This window comes from Ips typographus, linkage group LG5 (assembly GCF_016097725.1).
Source record: "Ips typographus isolate SLU linkage group LG5, UJ_Ityp_2.0, whole genome shotgun sequence".
Taxonomy (NCBI): Eukaryota; Metazoa; Arthropoda; class Insecta; order Coleoptera; family Curculionidae; genus Ips; species Ips typographus.
This window is the reverse complement of record NC_138426.1, coordinates 4,071,434-4,091,984: the sequence shown is the minus strand read 5'-3', so window position 1 is coordinate 4,091,984 and position 20,551 is coordinate 4,071,434. Positions and strand designations below refer to the sequence as shown.

The 20,551-nt window shown below is 33.7% G+C and overlaps 1 protein-coding gene across 1 annotated transcript in view; it reads left to right on the top strand.

The window, feature by feature from the left end:
- Positions 1–20,551, top strand: part of LOC145729588 (diuretic hormone receptor-like) — a 213,308-nt gene that overhangs the window by 27,584 nt on the left and 165,173 nt on the right. The window contains exon 2 of the mRNA XM_081980410.1: positions 12,917–12,972. The gene's annotated coding sequence lies outside the window, so the exon portion shown is untranslated. The remainder of the gene's footprint in view (positions 1–12,916; positions 12,973–20,551) is intronic.

Genomic DNA, 20,551 nt, shown 5'->3' with positions numbered 1-20,551 from the left:
TGATGGGTAAATTACCGGTAAAGTCAATATTATACTTTATCAGAAAATTTGACCGGTAAATTACTGGCTTTCTGCAATTTAAATTTTTACACCGCTTTTTTCCCCGACTGTACCAAATTTTGTAGTTTTTTCATGTTATTGGAGAGCAAATTTCTGTCAAAAATGTGCCTAAAACAGTAATTTTCTCACTCCAAGTGGGTTTTACAGGCGACTATGTCGCAGACTGTCCTTTCAAACTGTGTTTTTGGCAGTTCAAATTTTGACACCGCTTTTCTTATTGACTGTACCAAATATTGTGGTGATTTTTCATGTTCTTGGACAAGAAATTTACCGAAGATTCCAAAAATGTACTAAAAACAATCATTTTTTCAGACCAAGTGGGCTTTGCAAGCGATTTTGTCTCTAACTGTTATTTCAAACTGTGTTTCTGACCGTTCCAACTTTGACACCAATTTTCTAACTTTTTATACCAAATAATGTAGTGATTTTTCAGGTTTTTGGATGGAAATTTAATAAGGATTCCAAAAATGTGCTAAAAACAGGCATTTTCTCACAGCAAGAGTTTTACAGGCGGTTTTGTCCCTGACTGTCGTTTCAAACTGTGTTTTTGACAGTTCAAACTTTGACACCGCTTTTCTCCCTGACTGTACCAAATTTTGTAATGTTTTTTCAGGTTATTGAATAGGAAATTTACTGCAAATCCCAAAAATGTACTTGAAACTATCATTTTCTCACTCCAACTGGATTTTGCAAGCGATTTTATCTCTGACTGTTATTTCAAACTGTGTTTCTGACAGTTCAAATTTTGACACCATTTTTCTAACTTACTATACCAAATAATGTAGTGATTTTTCAGGCTTTTGGATAGGATTTTTCATGTTGTTGGATAGGAAATTTAATGAGGATTCCAAAAATGTGCTAAAAACAGTAATTTTCTTACTCCAAGTCAGTTTTACAGGCGGTTTTGCCCTTGACTGTCCTTTCAAACTGTGTTTCTGACAGTTAAAATTTTAACACTGCTTTTCTCACTGACTATACCAAATATTGTAGTGTTTTTTCAGGTTTTTGAAAAGGAAATTTACTGAAGATTTCAAAAATCTACCTAAAATTATCATTTTCTCACTCCAAGTGGGCTTTGCAAGCGATTTTATCTGTGACTGTTATTTCAAACTGTGTTTCTGACAGTTCAAATATTGACACCACTTTTCTAACTTACTATACCAAATATTGTTGTGATTTTTCAAGTTCATAGATTGTAAATTTAATAAATATTCCAAAAATGTGCTAAAAACAGTAATTTTCTCACTGCAAGTGAGTTATACAGGCGGTTTGGTCCCTGACTGTCCTTTCAAACTGTGTTTCTGACAGTTCAAATTTTGACACCGCTTTTCTCCCAAACTGTAGTGTAAAAAACAAATCGTGTAGTATTTTTTTAGGTTATTGAATAGGAAATTTACTGAAGATCCCAAAAATATACTTGAAACTATCATTTTCTCACTCCAAGTGGGCTTTGCAAGTGATTTTGTCCCTGACAGTTATTTCAAATTGTGACACCGCTTTTTTCTCTGACTGTACTAAACTAACTGTATTTTTTCATGTTATTGGATAGGAAATTTAATAAAGATTTCAAAAATTTGCTTAAAACCGTAATTTTCTCACTCCAAGTGGGTTTTACTGGCGATTTCGTTACTGACTGTCCTTTCAAACGGTATTTCTGGTAGTGCACACTTCGACACCGCTTTTCTCCCTAACAGTACCAAATTTTGTAGTTTTTTTTTCATGATATTATGTTGGAAATTTGAGAGGATTTCAAAAATGTGCTTCAAACTGTATTTGTTTTACTCCAAGTGGGTTTTAAAAGCAATTTTGTCCCTGTCTACGCCCACCCCTATGTTCTACCCAACAAAGTGTACGGTTTAACCGTTTTTGGCAGGTTTAAACAAAGTTTGTAGCGGAATTACGCCAGAGCTTAGAGCGATGAAGGCTAGGAGTTTTCAAAGTAGATAATAAAATCAAGAATGGTACCAAAAATTCAGTTTTTTTAACTACAGCTTTGATTGTTTAGCCCAATATAGCTGAATTATTGTAGATTACGAAAAATGTCATTCCACTGTCAATGATGAACACTCAAATTTATATCAATACTAATATATAATAATGTTAGTATTGATATAAATTTGATATAATTCCACACACTTACCCTTCCTACATGCTTACGATGTAGTTCTCAAATTTTTTCTATAAAACCTTTACAATCTGTTTTTATTATAATTCACATACAGCGTTTTTTAGAGCTAACAAGAGGGAAGAAATCAGACAAATCCCACGTCAGTACAACGAAGGATTTGAGGAATTTACCTCAAATATAAACTGCTCGTCAAAAATAATGCTTAACAAATCAAATTTGTGGTCTTTTTTGAGCTGCTGTTTCTTCAAATTGATTCACTGGATTTAAAAAAATTTTTTGAGCATTAAAAGGTATTTTCTTTCTCTTTCTGATGACCTAAATGATTTTGCCATGGATCCGAGTATACAGGGTGCGACTGAGGTGTAGTCACAAAATGAAAAATTTGGTCTAGCGCCTTTTCTCGCAAAACATATTTTTGGACTTTACAAGTCTTGTGATCAATATCTCCAGACGTTTTCGCCAGTTTGACGATTAAGGACCGTTTACAAAATTTAATTAACATTTTTTAAAATGTATTTTATTTTAATTCTCTTGTTTCAAGTTCAACCATTTTTTTAGATCCTTTCCGGAAGAAATACGGAATTAGCAAGGTTACACTTAAAACTACCCAATTTAAGTAAAAACTTTTAAACTGCATTCACATGGGGTGCACCAAAAAAAATTTTCAAAATAAAATTATTCGTAAATCTTTGTGTTCGGTAATTTTAATAGAAAATATTGGTATCAGAGCAATAATTTCAAAATTTGAACGAGCTAGCAGAAATGGTGTGGGTTGAATGGAAGGCAATTTCCCAAAATTTTGAATTTAATTTGAATTTAAATTTGGTGGATAGCATGCCAAGAAGGGCTGCAAAATTGCAACGAACTGTTGGGGGACCGACAAAGTATTAAGAACAAATGGGTTTGTAGCCGTTTAATCGTTTATTTGTATGGTAAAACATTTGATTTTTACTTTGTATACATTTTTCAATCCACCCTAAGAAATGTTCACCTAAAGTGGGTAAATTGAAATGTAATTTTGCCAATCTCAATTTGTTTGCAAAAAAAACTTACTTCTCTTGTTTTAAATTCAATAATTTTGAATGTGTGTGTGGAATTTTTATTAGTATTGATATAAATTTGAGTGTTCATGCTTGACAGTAGAATGACATTTTTGTACGACATAATTAGTAATTAGATAAAGTAATTTTAATTTATTTTCAACCAGGTATGTAATAACGTTATTTCTCATGTGTAAACCAGGTGGAAAGATGAAAATTACCTGCTTTTACTGTCCACCCGGGTAAATGTCACTTTCCACCCGGGTGAATATCAATATGCGTTTTGTCATATCTAGGCTTACTTTTTGTAGTGAAGAGACTGTGCCGCCAACTCTGCAACAGCTCGCAGCTCAGGTGATGATGAGTAACATCTGCGTGTTCAGAAATCGCCATGTTAAAAGCACTTTAAGAACCGTTTCAGCTCAAAATATTAAAGACAGAATAGCACAATAATGACGTTGTCAAGATTGTAAACAAATCACCAGTCGTTTATTATGGCTGAAGTCATAACTACTCGTGCACCTATACTACCTTATTGTTAGAGACTATTAGCAATCAATATTTCAGCTGAATGATTTATTAAAAGTTCGATGAGATTTTGATAAATGGTTGAAAATAAAATAGTATACCAACCACGGTAGAAAGTTTAATTTCTGTCTTGATATAAAGCCCTAATACCTAGTTTCTCGACAGAAATCAAACACTTTCCACCTGAGTATTTAATATACTATTTCTGAAATCTGCATATATTTCAGCTATATTAGGCTAAACAATCAAAGCTGTAGTTTAAAAACTGAATTTTTGGTGCCATTCTTGATGTTTATTAAGAATTTTGAAAACTCATAACCTTCATCACTCTGCACGCGCACGTAATTCCGCTACAAACTTTGTTTAAACCTGCCAAAAACGGTTAAACCGTACAATTTGTTGGGTCGCAAATAGTGATGGGCGTAGACAGGGACAAAATCGTTTTCCAAACCGATTTGGAGTGAGAAAATTACAGCACATTTTTGGAGTCTATTAAATTTCATATCCAATAACATGAAAAAACTCTACAAAGGTTGGTACAATCAGGGAGAAAAGCGGTGTCATAATTTGAACTGACAGCAACATAGTTTGACACAGTTTCAAAGGACAGTCAGGAACAAAATCGACTGCAAAGCCCACTTAAATTGAGAAAATGACTGTTTTTAGTACATTTTTTGGATCCTCATTAAATTTCCTATTCAATAACTTGAAACACAACACTCCAAAATTTGGTACAGTGAGTAATAAAAGCGGTGTCGAAGCTTGAACTGTCAGAAACACAGTTTGATAGGACAGTAAAGGGCAAAACCACCTGTAAAACATACTTGGAGTGAGAAAATTACTGTTTTAGGCACATTTTTGGAATCCTCAGTAAATGTCCTATCCAATAACATGAAAAATCACTACAATATTTTGTACAGTCAGAGAGAAAAGCGGTGTCACAATTTGAACTGACAGAAACACAGTTTGAAATAACAGTCAGGAACAAAATCGTTTGCAAAGCCTACTTGGAGTGAGAAAATGATAATTTTAGGTACATTTTTGGAATCTTCAGTAAATTTCCTGGACAATAACCTGAAAAAAAAATCAAAATTTGATACAGTCAGGGAGAAAAGCGGTATCAAAGTTTGAACTGTCAGAAATACAGTTTGAAAGCACAGTCAAGGACAAAACCGCTTGTAAAACTCACTTAGAGTAAGAAAATTGCTGTCCTTAGCACATTTTTCGAATCCCCATTAAATTTCCTATCCAACAACATGAAAAATCACTACAATATTTGGTAGAGTTAGGGAGAAAAGCGGTATCAAAATTTGAACTGTCAGAAACACAGTTTGAAAGGACAGTCAAGGGCAAAACCCTCTGTAAAACATACTTGGAGTGAGAAAATTATTGTTTTAGGCACATTTTTAGAATCCTCAGTAAATGTCCTATCCAATAACATGAAAAATCACTACAATATTTGGTAAAGTCAGAGAGAAAAGAGGTGTCACAATTTGAACTGACAGAAACACAGTTTGAAATAACAGTCAGGGACAAAATCGTTTGCAAAGGCGACTTGGAGTGAGAAAATGATAATTTTAGGTACATTTTTGGAATCTTCAATAAATTTCCTTTTCAATAACCTGAAAAAACACTAAATATTTGATACAGTCAGGGAGAAAAGTGGTATCAAAGTTTGAACGGACAGTTAGGGATAAAACCGCTTGTAAAACTCACTTAGAGTAAGAAAATTACTGTTTTTAGGACATTTTTGGAATCCTTAGTAAATTTCCTATCCAACAACATGAAAAATCACTACAAACTACAATATTTGATACAGTCAGTGAGAAAAGCAGTGTCAGAATTTTAACTGTCAGAAACACAGTTTGAAAGGACAGTCAAGGGCAAAACCCCCTGTAAAACATACTCGGAGTTAGAAAATTACTGTTTTAGGCACATTTTTGTAGTTCTCAGTAAATGTCCTATCCAATAACCTGAAAAATCACTACAATATTTGGTACAGTCAGAGAGAAAAGCGGTGTCACAATTTGAACTGCCAAAAACACAGTTTGAATAGACAGTCTGGGACCTAATCGCCTGTAAAACCCACTTGGAGTGAGAAAATGACTGTTTTTGACTTAAAATTAGACATTCAACTGTTGAACAACACAACTGTTGAACTTTTGAAATTTGTTGTAAAGCAAAAATGTACTTAAACACTGCAAAATTGAGTAAAAAACAATAAAAGTTGTCTTGGAAACCTAAAATTGCACTTTCAAGACATTTTCAAAGTTCTTTGAGTTACAACAGTTGTTCAGTTTCAACTATTTCAACAGTTGTATAGTGAAAATTGTCTTAAACACGGTAAAATTTAGTAGGCAACAATGGAAATTGTCTTGGAAACCTAAAATAGGATCTTCAAGACACTTTTCAAGTTTTATAACTTGAATTTCAACACTTGAAGAGTGAAGGCAAACTAAAACATTGCAAAATTGTTGAATTTGAACGACAGAATTAAAATAAACCACATTTTTTTAAACGCTCCTTAATCGACAAACTGGCGAACCCGTCTAGAGATATTGACCACAAGACTCGATCAAGGTTTGACTATTTGACTACACCTCAGTCACAACTTGTATACTTGGATTCGTGGCAACTTTCAAGAAGATCATTTAGGTCATCAGAAAGAGGAAGAAAATACCTTTTAATCCTCAAAAAAATTATTTAAATTGAGTGAATGAGAAACCGCAGAAAAAATACCATTCTTTTTGACGAGCAGTTTATTTTATCTCAAAATTAAGTAAACGTTTTGTTATCCTACTAATCTACCTGGGCTTTATGCCCATCCAAACAGGCATTAAACATGATGCCGGTAAGAAACAACTAATAAAGTAAAACGTAAAATCCACTTGAGATGAATTTTCTTTAAACTGATTATCTGCGATGATGTTGCTAGTGTCTTCGTATTGTTGAACAGTAAGATTTTCATTCCAAATGGGTTTTTGTGCAACTGAATGATTGCTGCAATTTGTAAACCTGAGTGCAATTTAGAGGCTCTAAATAATAGTTGAGCTAGTAAAACATTTCCCTTATGCTGGTCAGTTATTGTTTCAAGGAAAAGAGCTTTACATATGCAAGCTAAAAATGAATTTAACCCAGCAATTTGTAGTGTTTTTCCCACCTTTTTTCATGGCAATTTGTTCCTATTGAGGGCGCAAATTAATTCCATACGTATAAATAAAACGAAAACAGGTTTTTCCAAGTACCCTTCTGGTTAAATATCGTACTCAAACAAATTTTAAATTAGTTTTACCTCTGTTCTTGACAGTTTTATTATCGTGTAAGGTAATATGTGCAGCGTGAACGTTTCAGCTTTAATATTCAACATTTTTGTATTAACTTTCTAAGTAGGAAATATGGACCAATTTTTCATTTTCTTTTTGGTTTAAGGCCATTTTGAATGTTATATTTCATTAAAATAATTGCTTCAGACGTCCTCTCAGAGATAATCAGGGCATACTAATATCCAATTCCACTTAACCTTTCTACAAACAGCAGTATTATTAACGTGTCCCAAGCAAACAAAATAATTCCCTTTGGTAGGTAAATCCTAACAGCTTTACTTGGATCCTCTTGTCAAATTTCAGCGTTCTTGTTAAACATAATGCCTAAAAAGTGTTTCGTTATATATTCATTGTTTGCGAATGCTTTTACGTTACAACAAAGGCCTATACAATGGTATTGAGGAAGCTTTCCGTCTTTGGGACCTTCTACACCAGCCAATAATCGTCTAACAATAAGTTAGTATGAAGAAATATTGCTTTTTTTCTATGTTTTTGCTCAAATTTGTTAATTAACTCTTTATAGTTTAATGATACAACCCATATTACGTTTGAAATAGTGGATTGAAGAGTCACTCATAATTTGTGATGCTATGCCACCCATCTTCTAATTAAGGTCAGATTATTATTTTAAATTTATTTCGAAAAATTTTAGTAGATAATACATAGAGATATACTAATTAAAACTTTGATAATTTTTAATTCAATAAATTGGACTTTTTATGACGTTTGTATCTATTCTAGACGAGTCTGGTTTAAACCTTAGAAATATAGCTAAAAGGTGGCCCCTAACAGGCCTACGCAGGTCGGTACAATCGTTTATTTAGAAACTTTTTGGTTCCTCGCAATTTTCTTGTATCTCTAACAGTTTTTGAGATATTTGCCAAAAACTCTTTTAGTGCAATTTTAAGCACCAGAAAGTAGTCCAAAGTTTGAACACCCTGTATCTCGGTTATTTTTGGGAGTTTTGGGAAGTTCGACCACTCAAAAGAACCAACTTAAACTTCTCTTTCTAGTGGTGCAAGCCAAAAAAATCCATTCTGAAATTATCATACAGGGAAACCAAAAAAAGTGAACCAGAATAACACTCGTGCACACCCTGTATACAGACAACCGTATCGAAGTTTCAGCGTTACGTGGATCGGTTCAGTTGTGGATTTAGAAACTTTTTGGTCTCTAGCAGTTTTTTTGTAACCCGAATAGTTTTGGAGATATTTGCCAAAAACTGGTTTAATTCCCTTTTGACCAAAAAAGTAGTCTTAAACTTGACCACCCTGTATCTCGGTTATTTTTAAGAGTTTGTGGAGGTTGAACCACTCAAAAAAACCGTCTCAAACTCCTCTATTTAATGGTGTAATCCAAAAAATTCCATTCTGAAAATAACATACAGGGTGACGGAAGCAAGTAAACCAGAATCACACTTGTGCACATCCTGTATACAAACAACCGTATCGAGTTTTCGGCGTTACGTGGATCGGTTCCGTTGTGGATTTAGACACTTTTTGGTCTCTAGCAGTTTTCTTGTAACCTGAAACGTTTTGGAGATATTTCCCAAAAACTGATTTAATTCCCTTTTTACCAAAAAAGTAGTTTTAAACTTAACCACCCTGTATCTCGGTTATTTTTAAGAGCTTGTAGAGGTTGAACCACTCAAAAAAACCGTCTCAAACTCCTCTATTTAATGGTGTAATCCAAAAAATTCCATTCTGAAAACAACATACAAGGCGACCAAAACAAGTGAACCAGAATCACACTCGGACACACCCTGTATACAGACAACCGTATCGAGTTTTCGGCGTTACGTGGATCGGTTCAGTGGTTGATTTAGAAACTTTTTGGTCTCCAGCAGTTTTCTTGTAACCCTAAACGTTTTGGAGATATTTGCCAAAAACTGGTTTAATTTCCTTTTGACCGAAAAAGTAGTCTTTAACTTGACCACCCTGTATTTCCGTTATTTTTGAGAGTTTGTAGAGTTTGAACAACTCAAAAAAATCGTCTCAAACTCCTCTTTTTAATGGTGTAATGCAAAAAATTCCATTCTGAAAATAACATACAGAGTGACCAAAACAAGTGAACCAGAATCAGACTCGTGCACACCCTCTATACAGACAACCGTATCGAGGTTTCGGCGTTACGTGGATCGGTTCAGTGGTTGATTTAGAAACTTTTTGGTCTCTAGCAGTTTTCTTGTAACCTGAAACGTTTTGGAGATATTTCTCAATAACTGATTTAATTCCCTTTTTACCAAAAAAGTAGTCTTAAACTTGACCACCCTGTATCTCGGTTATTTTTGAGAGTTTGTGGAGGTTGAACCACTAAAAAAAATCGTCCCAAACTCCTCTTTTTAGTGGTGTAATCTAAAAAATTCTATCCTGAAAATTTCATACATGGTGACCAAAAGAAGTGAACCACTATCATTTTCGTGTACACCCTATATACAGGAAATCGCATGGAAGTTTTAGCGTAACGTAGGTCAATTAAATGGATCATTTGGAAACCTTTTGGTTTTCCGCGAGTTTCCTGTAGCTTTAACAGTTTTTCCGATATTTGTCAAAAACTGTTTTAGTGCTCTTTTAACCAGAAACTAGTCCAAAACTAGAACACCCTGTATCTCAGTTATTTTACTGAGTTTGTGGAGGTTAAAGCACTCAAAAGAACCGTCTCAAACTGCTCTTTTCAGTGTTGTAACCCAAAAAATTCGATCCTCAAAATTTCATACAGAGTGACCAAAAAAAGAGAACCACTATCAGCTTCGTGTACACCCTGTATACAAACAATCGCATCGAAGTTTGAGCGTTCTGTAGGTCGATTAAGTGGTTCATTTAGTAATTTTTTGGTTTCTAACAACTTTCTTGAAACTCCAACCATTTTAGAGATATTTGCCAAAAACTGGTTGAAAAACTGGTTTAACTTGAATACCCTGTATCTCGGTTATTTTTGGAGATTCGAGAAGGTCCACTAAGGAGAATGAAAATTTCACTCAAAAACTCTTCTAGAATGTCTTCAGAAAGTAATTCTGCTCTTTCGTAGAGTATGAAAGATTCTGGAAACGTAGTTACAAGGTTCATATGTTATGAAGCTAGAGCTTGTAAAACCCTTCTATTAATTTCACTCAAAAGCTCATCTTTCATAAGACTATAAAAGATTCCAGAAAACATCGAAATTAGTATCAAGGTTGATGTTAAGTGGCAAAGTCTTGTTGATCAACTAGAAGCCTATCTTAGAAGAAGTAACGTTTGCTGTTTTAAATTCGAATTCTCTTAAAAAAAAACAGTTAAAATGGTATATAAGAAAAAACAAAAATTTTAAGGCTCTTGAAATGTATCTGGAGCTTTTATGTAATCTAGAGCTTTTAAGTACATTCTATATCATAATTTCTCTCAAATACTCTTCTAGTATATCTTCAGTAGGTTATTGTGCTCTTCCTGGACTATGAAAAAATCTAGAAAATATCAAAAGCAGTTTTAAGGTTTCTGTTGCGTGGAGAAGTCTTGTTGATCATCTAGAAGCTTCTAGATATCTGAAGAATCATCGTTTGCTGAGTTTTAAGTGCAACTTTTCTTAAAAAATCAATTAATTATGTTAAAGTGCGTAGAAGTAAAATTTTAAGACTATTGAAAGGTGAAAATTGATTCTTCTATTCTATTTAACTCTAGCACCTTCTAGGTCCAATCTAGAGCTTGTAAGAATTTTCCATATACAGAAAATTATTTCTTCCATAGACCATAAAATATTCCAGAAGACATCAAAATCAGTTTCAAGGTTCATGTTAAGTTTTGTTGATCATCTACAAGCTTCTAGATCTTAGAAGAAGCAGCGTTGGCTGTCTTTTAAGTACGAATTCTCTTAAAAAAACACGTTAATCATGTTAAAGTGCATAAATTCGTAGAAAACTCAAACTTTAAGACTCTTGATAGGTAAAGTGGACCACCAGCTATTCTCGTATCTTCTAGGTCGAATCTAGAGCCTTCTGAATGATCATTGTGCTCTAAGATTCATCCAAAGTGCCTCCACCACATGAATAACGATTTAATATAAAGTCTGAAGTATTATAGATACATAAAATGATAATATATAATATTTATAATAAGTGAAGCTCTACTGATATTCTAGAGCTTGTAAGAGAAGCTAGTCAACCATTTTCCACAAAAAGGGTGTACAGTCTATTTTAGAGCTCCATTCTAATTCTACCGTTCTTCTAGAACTAATATTTTAAAAGCGTCTAGAACAGTTTGGGAATCATTAGAGTGGGTCTAGAAGGCTCTAGACAATCAGAGCTTTTCTGCCTCACTCAGAATCACTTGAATTAGGTGTAACGTTCTATAGCCTTGTCGAAGCTTTTAGAATATTCTGGTATTTATTAGAACATAATAGAAACTTGTAAAATAATCTGGAAGCTCTTAGAAACTACTAGAATGTCCTAGAAGGCTACAGAACTTTCTTATCAGTCTAGAAGAATTTGGAAGGTTTCAAAGTACCTGAAAAATTTAAAAACTTGTAGAATGTTTTAGAAGCAGTTGGAAACTACTACAATATTCTAGAAGGTCACAGATAACCTTCTTAATCACTTTAGAAGAAGTTGGAAGGTTCCAGAAGTACTTGAAAAGTTTCAGAGACTTTTAGAACGTTTGAAAAGCTGTTCAAAGCTACTAGAATATTGTAGAAACTTTCAAAACCTTCCCAATCACTCTAGGAGAATTTGGAAGGTACCAGAAGTCCTCAAAAAGTTTTAGAAACTTGTAGAACGTTTTAAAAGCTGTAGAAATATACTAGAAAGCAAATATATCCACTTTTTTCAACTTTCTCGTGGGTTTTTGTTTTCTCTTCTTCTTGTTTAAATTCGAAACTGTTTATGAAAAATGTGCTGTGATATGTGCATGATATGTGGTACATCCCAAAGAAAACAGACACAATACATAATTTGGGAGAGTATGATTCACCGGTTATAAAACATTTTTGATTTTAGCTTTTTCGTGATTTTGTTCAAATATTCTTGATTCTAAGCTCCATTAACCCAATTCAAGTTGGTTCAAAAAGGCAAATAATACCAGCCACATGTTTATGAGCACATGCAGCGGTTTAATCGTCTTAAAAGCGCTTTGTTCACGTTTGGCGTTTAGATAATGTAAGTGGAATAAGAGCAACACAAAGTCGGGTGTTATTGTTGGAACTGTTATTGTTATTTCTGTTATTGACGTTTTTTCTGTGCAGTTAAAGAAAATTAATCTAAGTGCTAGATTAACCTAATGTATGATTGTAGAGAATTGTGATTAATAGTCCTGCGCAGTGTAATTTGCACATTAGAGACAATAATTTATATGAATGTAAAACTTTAACCATAACTCAACTCCAGAAATCCCTTTTCAATGTGTAAACATAAATTTTTCTCTCAAAAGCTTTATCTGAAAAAATAATAAATCAAAACTTTGGTTCAACCTTAAAAAGAAAAAATATTCATAAGTTTTATTGACGTGGGTCAAATAACAACTTTGCTTATAACAACAGATTTAACTTTAAAACTAATTATTATACAAGAGAGACGATAATAACTTTAGCGTTGTCCCTAGGAGAGTTTTAAACTTTTTACTTCTGAATAGATTATAATAATATTACTCTTTAAAACTTTCTTTAATAAGGTTAAGTTTCACTTTCGAACCTTTTTAAGGCTAGAAGTAATTTGATATAATTTCAGCAAATTACTATTTTATGGGTAATCCCTTTTGTGTATCATACTTTAAGCAAGTATGTAATACTTAAGACTGCACTTGTTTAAAGATTTTTTAGTTAAAAGAATTAGTATTGTGTAGACAGTAAAAATTGTATCTTTAATTTTGTTTCAGGACAGCCTGTTGAGACAATTTGTCTGCTCGGTGTACACTAGGATGGCATAAGCCAGGTAAGAGTTATTTACTGTTTAGAGGCAGAAGGTTTAACTGTCAGGACAAGTTAAGTGATTTTGGGTTTATTAAACTATAAAGATTATCTGCAAGTCTGTCAAAGAAGATTTTACCTACGACCGCAGTGTAAATAGCTAATTACGCAAAGTTTTCCGTTGCATAATAACCTTCTTTACGCATTGGATATACATGGTGTCCCTAAAGGGTGCAGAAATATCTCAAAAACGGCTGCCCAAATCAAATCTTACCCCGTATACCTTTTTTAGGTAAAAGACGTTGGAGAATAAAAATCTTGATTGAAATATGAAATACAGGGTTACTCAAACAAGTTATTTGGTTTTAAATGTGTACAAGGGGTCGTAGTCTATACATTTTTCAAAGGAAATGAGAGTAGTTTTGAATTTTTTACACCACAAAATCCCTCTTATATAGTACGTCAACCGTGGTTTAAGGCATTTTAGACACTCATGGAATTACACACTGAAAATACCCAACTTTTTCCATATCGTGCGTAAAATGCTTCTTACAGCACTAGTTACGTAATAAACTATTATTGTAATTTGATATTTGATTGTAAGACTTATTTTAACTTATTTTAACACTAACCAGGAAAAATTAAACTAGAACTAATACAGTTTTAACCTTAATTGAATGTTTACCATTTGGATGATTAATTTAATATATTGCTTTTTAGCTAAATGCTTTTTTTGTGATATATTTTATGTTTTTTATTATGGGAAGTGAAAGAGTTATTAATAAGTAATATACAGGGTAATTCAAATTCGACCCTCACTATTGGGATCTCGGAAAGTAGAAGAGATTCGAGAAAGTTTAAATTGGGGCAAAGTTGCTCAATTTAAAGTTAAACCAAATACCGTTTCAAAAATTTCGATTTTCCTAGTACTTCCGAACATATCCGAAAAAAAACTGAAATTTTGATTTTTTCTTTTTATTTATTTCTAACCTAAAAATGCGTAAAAATGTTTATTTTTAGGTTAACTCGGAAATGGTACCACTTATTATCAATCTGACGTCAAGTTTAGATTCAGCAGGTCGGAGTTAGTTTATGATGTGAATTTCATAGAGATAGTACCCATATTATGGTACTCTTATATGGTTGGTACCCTATTGAATAAGAGACATTTACTACATTTTCCTAAATATCTCGGAAACAGTTTAATTTAAAAACTGAAATTTTTATTGTACATGTATCTGAATATGGCGCAACTTTTTTCGTATGTACACTTTTTCCGAAAAATGTACCGTTTTTTTTGTAAAAAATTATAAACTGAAAATTATAAAATTTTCAAATCGCTATTTTTAGGTTATTTTGGAAATGGTGTAACATGTATCTGGACATTACGCAACTTTTTTTGTATGTACATTTTGACGCCCGACGTTTCGGCTGTCAGCAGTCATCATCAACTTTATTTTTTCTTATGGGCGACATATTAAATTTTAAAACTAATTTGACGCCCTCTAGCGGCCAAACGGGGCAACTTAACAGTGCGCGCTAAACGTCACGTGATAGCTCCATTCATTAGCTATCTACGATCATATGATACCTTTATGGAATGTTTCAAATAATCAATGCATTTTTGGAAAAATGCACCAACATTTTTTTCAAATGAAGGGTTTTCTTGGCCTACTATACTGACCGCCGCCATATTTGATTTGAACGTGTCAGGGGGCGATTTTAACTAATTTTCGCATGGAGAACATGAATCTGATGTCCGTTTTGCTGTAACTGCCGCCATTTTGTCATTGATTTTAAAATTAGGGCATTTTTGACGATATTCAAAGTCAGCTAAGGCAAAATTTATTTTTATTTAATTAATTTGTCATTTATATGGCAAATCATAAGTTGTTGTCATACATCACTGAATTCAGAAGAAAATGCTGTATTTGGTCGTGTAAAAACCCAATATGGCGTCCATAACAAAAAAAAGAAAGTTGATGATGACTGCCGATAGACGAAATGTCTACGTTACAAATAAATAAAAACTAAAAATCAAAATTTCAGCTTTTCTCGGATATCTTCGGTAGTATTTAGAAAATCGTAATTTTTAAAACGGCATTGGTTTCAGTTTTAAATTGCACAACGTTGCCCCAATTTAAACTTTTTCGTATCTCTTATAGTTTCCGAGATCCCAATGGTGAGGATCGAATTTGAATTACCCTATAGAAGGGACCGCTAGTTAGGAACAACAGACACTTCACATTCAGAGTAAACTAGAATAGTCAAAAAATGCACTGATGAGGGTATAAAATGCATTTAACCTAGGTCAAACCAAATTGACTAGTTTCCGTGAATATGCTCTAATTTTATAGCTTCATGGAAAGAACTTTGACAGTTGCCACATTCATGCGAAACCAAAGCTAGTCAGAAACAGGCAGCCAAACGTCACAACGGTCAAAAATGCACCCATGGAACTATAAAATGTATTTAACTCAACTCGAACTAATCTTTTTCTTAATCTTTTTTCAAGTGTGTTTTGATTATTTTATACGTTTATGGAATTAAATTTGACAGTTTTCAGGTTCAGACCATACCAAAAAACATCCGAAACTGACTGTCACATATCACAAATGCCAAACGTCCACTCATGAAGCTGTAAAATGGATTTGATACTGTTTATACTGATTTGACTAAATTTTAAGAGTCACTTTCAAAATTAAATCAAATATGCTCATACAAATGTCAAATATGTACTCATAGAGCTATAAAATATATTTAAATCAATTTAAACTGATCTTATTGCTTTTCAAGTATGTTTTAGTTATTTTATACCGTTATTGGCTTGAATTTGACAGTTTCCAGACCAAAAAACGCGACTTATGAAACTGAAAAATCGATTTGATGCTGTTTATACTGTCTTGACGAAAGGGTGGTTGCCACACACAATTCGATACAAAATGTTTTTCAATGTTGCCAAATCATCTGTTTTCGTAAAAAATACTAATTACAATTACTACACTGTTTCCATGCTGTCAATTCTTCTAACTTATTACGTAATGTTTGCAATGTTGCCAGCCAATCATCTACTTTTCTGCAGTGTTGCCACGCTGACAACTCTTGTAAATTATTACGTTATGTTTACAATGTTTCCAATGTCTAATTTAATATAAATATTAACCAATTTTCTACTAAGTTACCCTGTAGATTTTTCAAACTACTCAGACTGGCAAAACTGGCAATAGTTGCAACTCAAATAAACATGACTTTAAAATAAAAAAATTTTTTCTGGGAAAAGTATCCCAGAAATTACCTTAAAAACTATAGCAGCTGTTCGGAAAAAGGCTCCTAAAACCCACTTGGTGTTACCAAATCGCCTGTTTAAGCACATTACTTGAATCCTTATTAACGTTTCTCTCCAATAACCTTAAAAAATTGGTTACAGTCGGGAAGAAAATTGCTCAAACAAATCACTGCTTAAAGTGTGTTCAAAGTGACTTAAGTAAATCGATTCAGCTTCTCAATGCCTGTAAAAGAAGATCAAAATGGATAAACAAAAATAAACAATTTCTAAGATTTTTAACGTGAAAGTTGGTTTTAACCACCTAAAGGAATTGCTTAAAAAGTCACATTTCATTACAGAGTGACTTAAATAAATAAGTCTGGCGTCTACTGGACCTTCGCTCTTCAGTATTGTCTGGCGTTATCCAGTTATTTCTCTGAGGCCCAGTACTTTTAATTCAGAATAACTTTATTCTATAGATAACATCTATGGAAACCGTGAACTAAGACGCTGCTATTGATCAATTCCGTCATTTACGTATTTAGTACCGGCCCTTAGTATTATAGACTGGCGTCATACGGTTTTTCGCCCTTTTAGTATCAATATTATTGGAACTATGGCAACGCGGCATTTTGGAATTGCTGTGTCATCTATTACTGCTTTTGGTGTAGCTTTTTGATTAACTATCATCTTTTGGCTAAAATTCTCAAATTGTGACATTTTTAAAGTTATGTTCAAATTTTTGTTGTGTTCTAGTGTTAAGACAATCACTCTCGGGTCGTTCCAAAGATTTCCTGTCTTGAACCGTTGGACGACACAATTCTAGTGATTTGTCTAATTGCAATATTATGTCATCGAAACTCTCTCGAGAGTGATTATCTTGATTATTTCCTTCATTGTACCAGCAGCCAATCAAATTCCGAGAACCTTTCTAGTTCCACCAATGGAAACCGTTTTATACTGATTAAATCCCTGGCTGCTAAAATTTAACAGTGATTAAACACCTCCTACCTTTTTCGAATACGTTTTTTTGAAGAACATTTGATATTAAACGTAACGGGATTTAGACACATATAAAATTTAAGCTATTTTCTTCAATATTAACAATTAATAAATCACTATAACGTAGTTTCCATTAAAAAATTACATAAATTAAAATATTATGACGTCTGATTGTCAATCTGAAATGCAAACAAAAATATAAATGGCTGAACGAAAATCTGTCGTCTGCTGGAGTGAGTTCAATATTATCATTAATTTCATCACGTTTAGTTTAGTATTTGTGTTCTAACTAAGGTGTTTCCTTGTTAATAAACTAAAATGTGAGTTTTCAGGAAATAACCTTGACATATACCCCTCGGCGTTCACGTTTTATCACGTAAAATGTGCATTGGTAGGTTTTTTGCAAAATTTTTCTTTTAGGCAAATCGTTTCGACTAAATAATTTATTGGAAAAAATCCTTCGACCTGCGGTCTCAGGATTTTATCGTCGAATTATTTAGTCTCAATCATTTTCCAAGCAAAATTTTGCAAAAAATCACCTATGCACAGTTTACCCGATAAAACCTGAACGTCTCGGGATATAACCTATGATTAATATTCATTCTTTCCAATAAAAACTACAAAAATAAAGTTCCCAGGGATGCCAAGTTATTTTATAAATAGAGAAATAACTAAACCTAAAACAAAACTAACCTAACTACTTTACTACAGCAACTCTTCTACTCAGACACTAACAGGGCAATTGTTTGGCGCTCAATGTTTACATACATGACTCTACATGACTACCACTACTACTAAATGAATTGATCGGATAGCAAAAACGATTGCAGATATATGAATTACTGTCTATACTATCCTAATTACTTACTGTCTCTGACACGGTTACGGAATTAGTCCAAAAAACAAAACGTCTACAGATCACGTGGTGTGTTGCACTATGATTTCTACCTCAGGTTTTCTGGAATTCGCTCACAACATCGTCGGGGTATCAGTATCGCTTTTGTACAGCAGCAATCAGCTCAGTCTCTGGCTCTTCAAAGATGAAATCTCTTAGACAGCTTTGGAGCGTTCCCAACTAGTTTGCTTAAGAAGCAACAAATGCTTCCAATTGGTACCTGACTGGATCTGGCCAATGCAGATTACACCCTCTTTAGCTTTAGTTATCGAACATCAAACGACGGGGCAAAAACTATCGTATTTCCGGCCAGCCTTTTACGCAAGGTGTATTAACTGTTTGAAGCTTTCTACAAGCGATTCTTCCATCAGTCCGCAAGAAAATTCGATATATATGTCTGACAATTCTAAAAAATTCTTATCAAGAATTTTTAATAACATTAATAACATTTTATTTAAACATAGCGACACTATCAATAACGCAAGAGGAGGTACAACAGTACTTCTTACACCGAACGTTAGACTAGGCAAAGCAAACCCTCCTCACCTTAATAATCCTTTGAACGGGTGTCTTTACTTTACTATTCCCTACATGGACGATTTACTGCACATAATTTTAGTATACAGTGTGTCCATAAAGTATGGAATAAATTCTATTAAAATTTAGGGAGTTATTTCAGAAAAATGCTCGGACACGTATGTTATCATTTTTAAATGCGCATTTTTTGAGAAAAATATTTGATATAGGGTAAAGTCGGGTGAGATGGCCACCGTTTTGCTTAGCAAAGGCCTGTAATTTTTTTGGTGGAGGTTAGGCGTTGCAACTTTTTTTTTGTCATTGCTTAACTATTATCCGAACAGGTGGGTAAATAAATACAGTCAAATTAATTTTAATTTTCGTAATTATTATTTACCAACCAAAAGCTGCACATGGCCATCTATCCCCGATCGGCTGGGTTAGTTGGCCAAAACATAAAAATAAGAAAATAATATTGAAAAATTTGAAAAAATTGAATTTCTTATAAAAACAAAATAAAAGATTAATCCTTAACATCACTTTTGCTTCTTTTTAAAAGCAGTTTTACCACAATTTTGACAAGTGTTTACGTAAGATGAGCAATTTTCGTGAAACCACTTCTGGCATATTATGCACTGCAACCAATCTTCTTTTTTTCTCGTGTTGTTGTAGCTTTCTCCACATCCTGCACATTCAGTGTTATCCACTTCGGAAAGGGTATCACTTTCCTCTTCATACGGAACTTCTATATTCTGCTCCTCATCTGAACTTGGTGAAGGTAAGCGTTTTCTTTTTTGAATTTTTTTTTTTGGAATTTGCTTTTTTGTTGTGTTCTTAGTTTGTTTATTTTTCTTTTCGTGTCTTTCTTTCACGGTTGCAATATGTTCGGGAGAAGTTAATAGGGTAGCAACAGCCCTTGCTCGTTTTTTTGCAGAAACAACTAATTTGGGCGTGGGATTAATTTGTTCTAAAAGTTTTTCAGGTGTCAGGTCTGGAATAGATTTCTCATTCACTGGGGTTGTACATCGAGGCTCTATAGGATCAGCATGGCTACAAGATGGCACTTCATCATCCATCGAATTAGTTGAGTGAGTTATTTCTGGTGTTACTTTAGCATTGTTCACTTGAGAGCTGAAACTGTGACTGTTTGTTACTTCTGTGACTGTTCCCTGGCCTTCTCTGGTGTCACTGTTTGCTATTCGATCAGAAACTGTGTAAGCATGGTCGGGTACAGAATTTGGATACCAGGGAAATATTCCAGTGGCTCTGAAGCCGGACATTGAATTTCCAGCGGTTGCTGACTTTCCCCAGCTTTTCATTAGAAGTTCTCCAAATTGGAGTCGTCCTAGTTTCCTTCCGGGGTGGCTCTGCATCCATTCTCTGCAAGATTGATAGTAGAAGGTTTTAAGGGACTTAAAAAAAGCCCTATCTAATGGTTGCAAATAATGAGTAGTATGTGGAGGTAAACACAATAAAACGACATTATTTGCTTCAGCGGTTTCTAAAAGTTCAACAGAAGAACAGTGAGATGCATGCCCATCAAGAATTAATAGTGTTCTTCCTTCGCCTTTACGTGGTAAGAAGTGGTTTTTAAACCAATCCAAAAAAATTGTTGCAGTAACATAGGCCGATTTTTGTGACATCACGATATGTGAACCAGGTGGCATTGAGTCTGTCCATTCGGTCTTTAAATTCTTCCCTTTAAATACGCAGACTGGCGGTAAAAAAAACCCTCGGCATTACAGCAAGCTATGCACGAGATTGTCTCACCCTTTTCCCCCGACGTCACTGTAACAACATCCTTCGCTCCTTTTTCGGCTAAAACATTGCCAGGTCGATTATTTAATTGCAGACCTGTTTCATCAACATTATACATAGATGTAGATGCACCCAGGTTTGTTGAACAGCTCATTTTGTTCAAGTGTT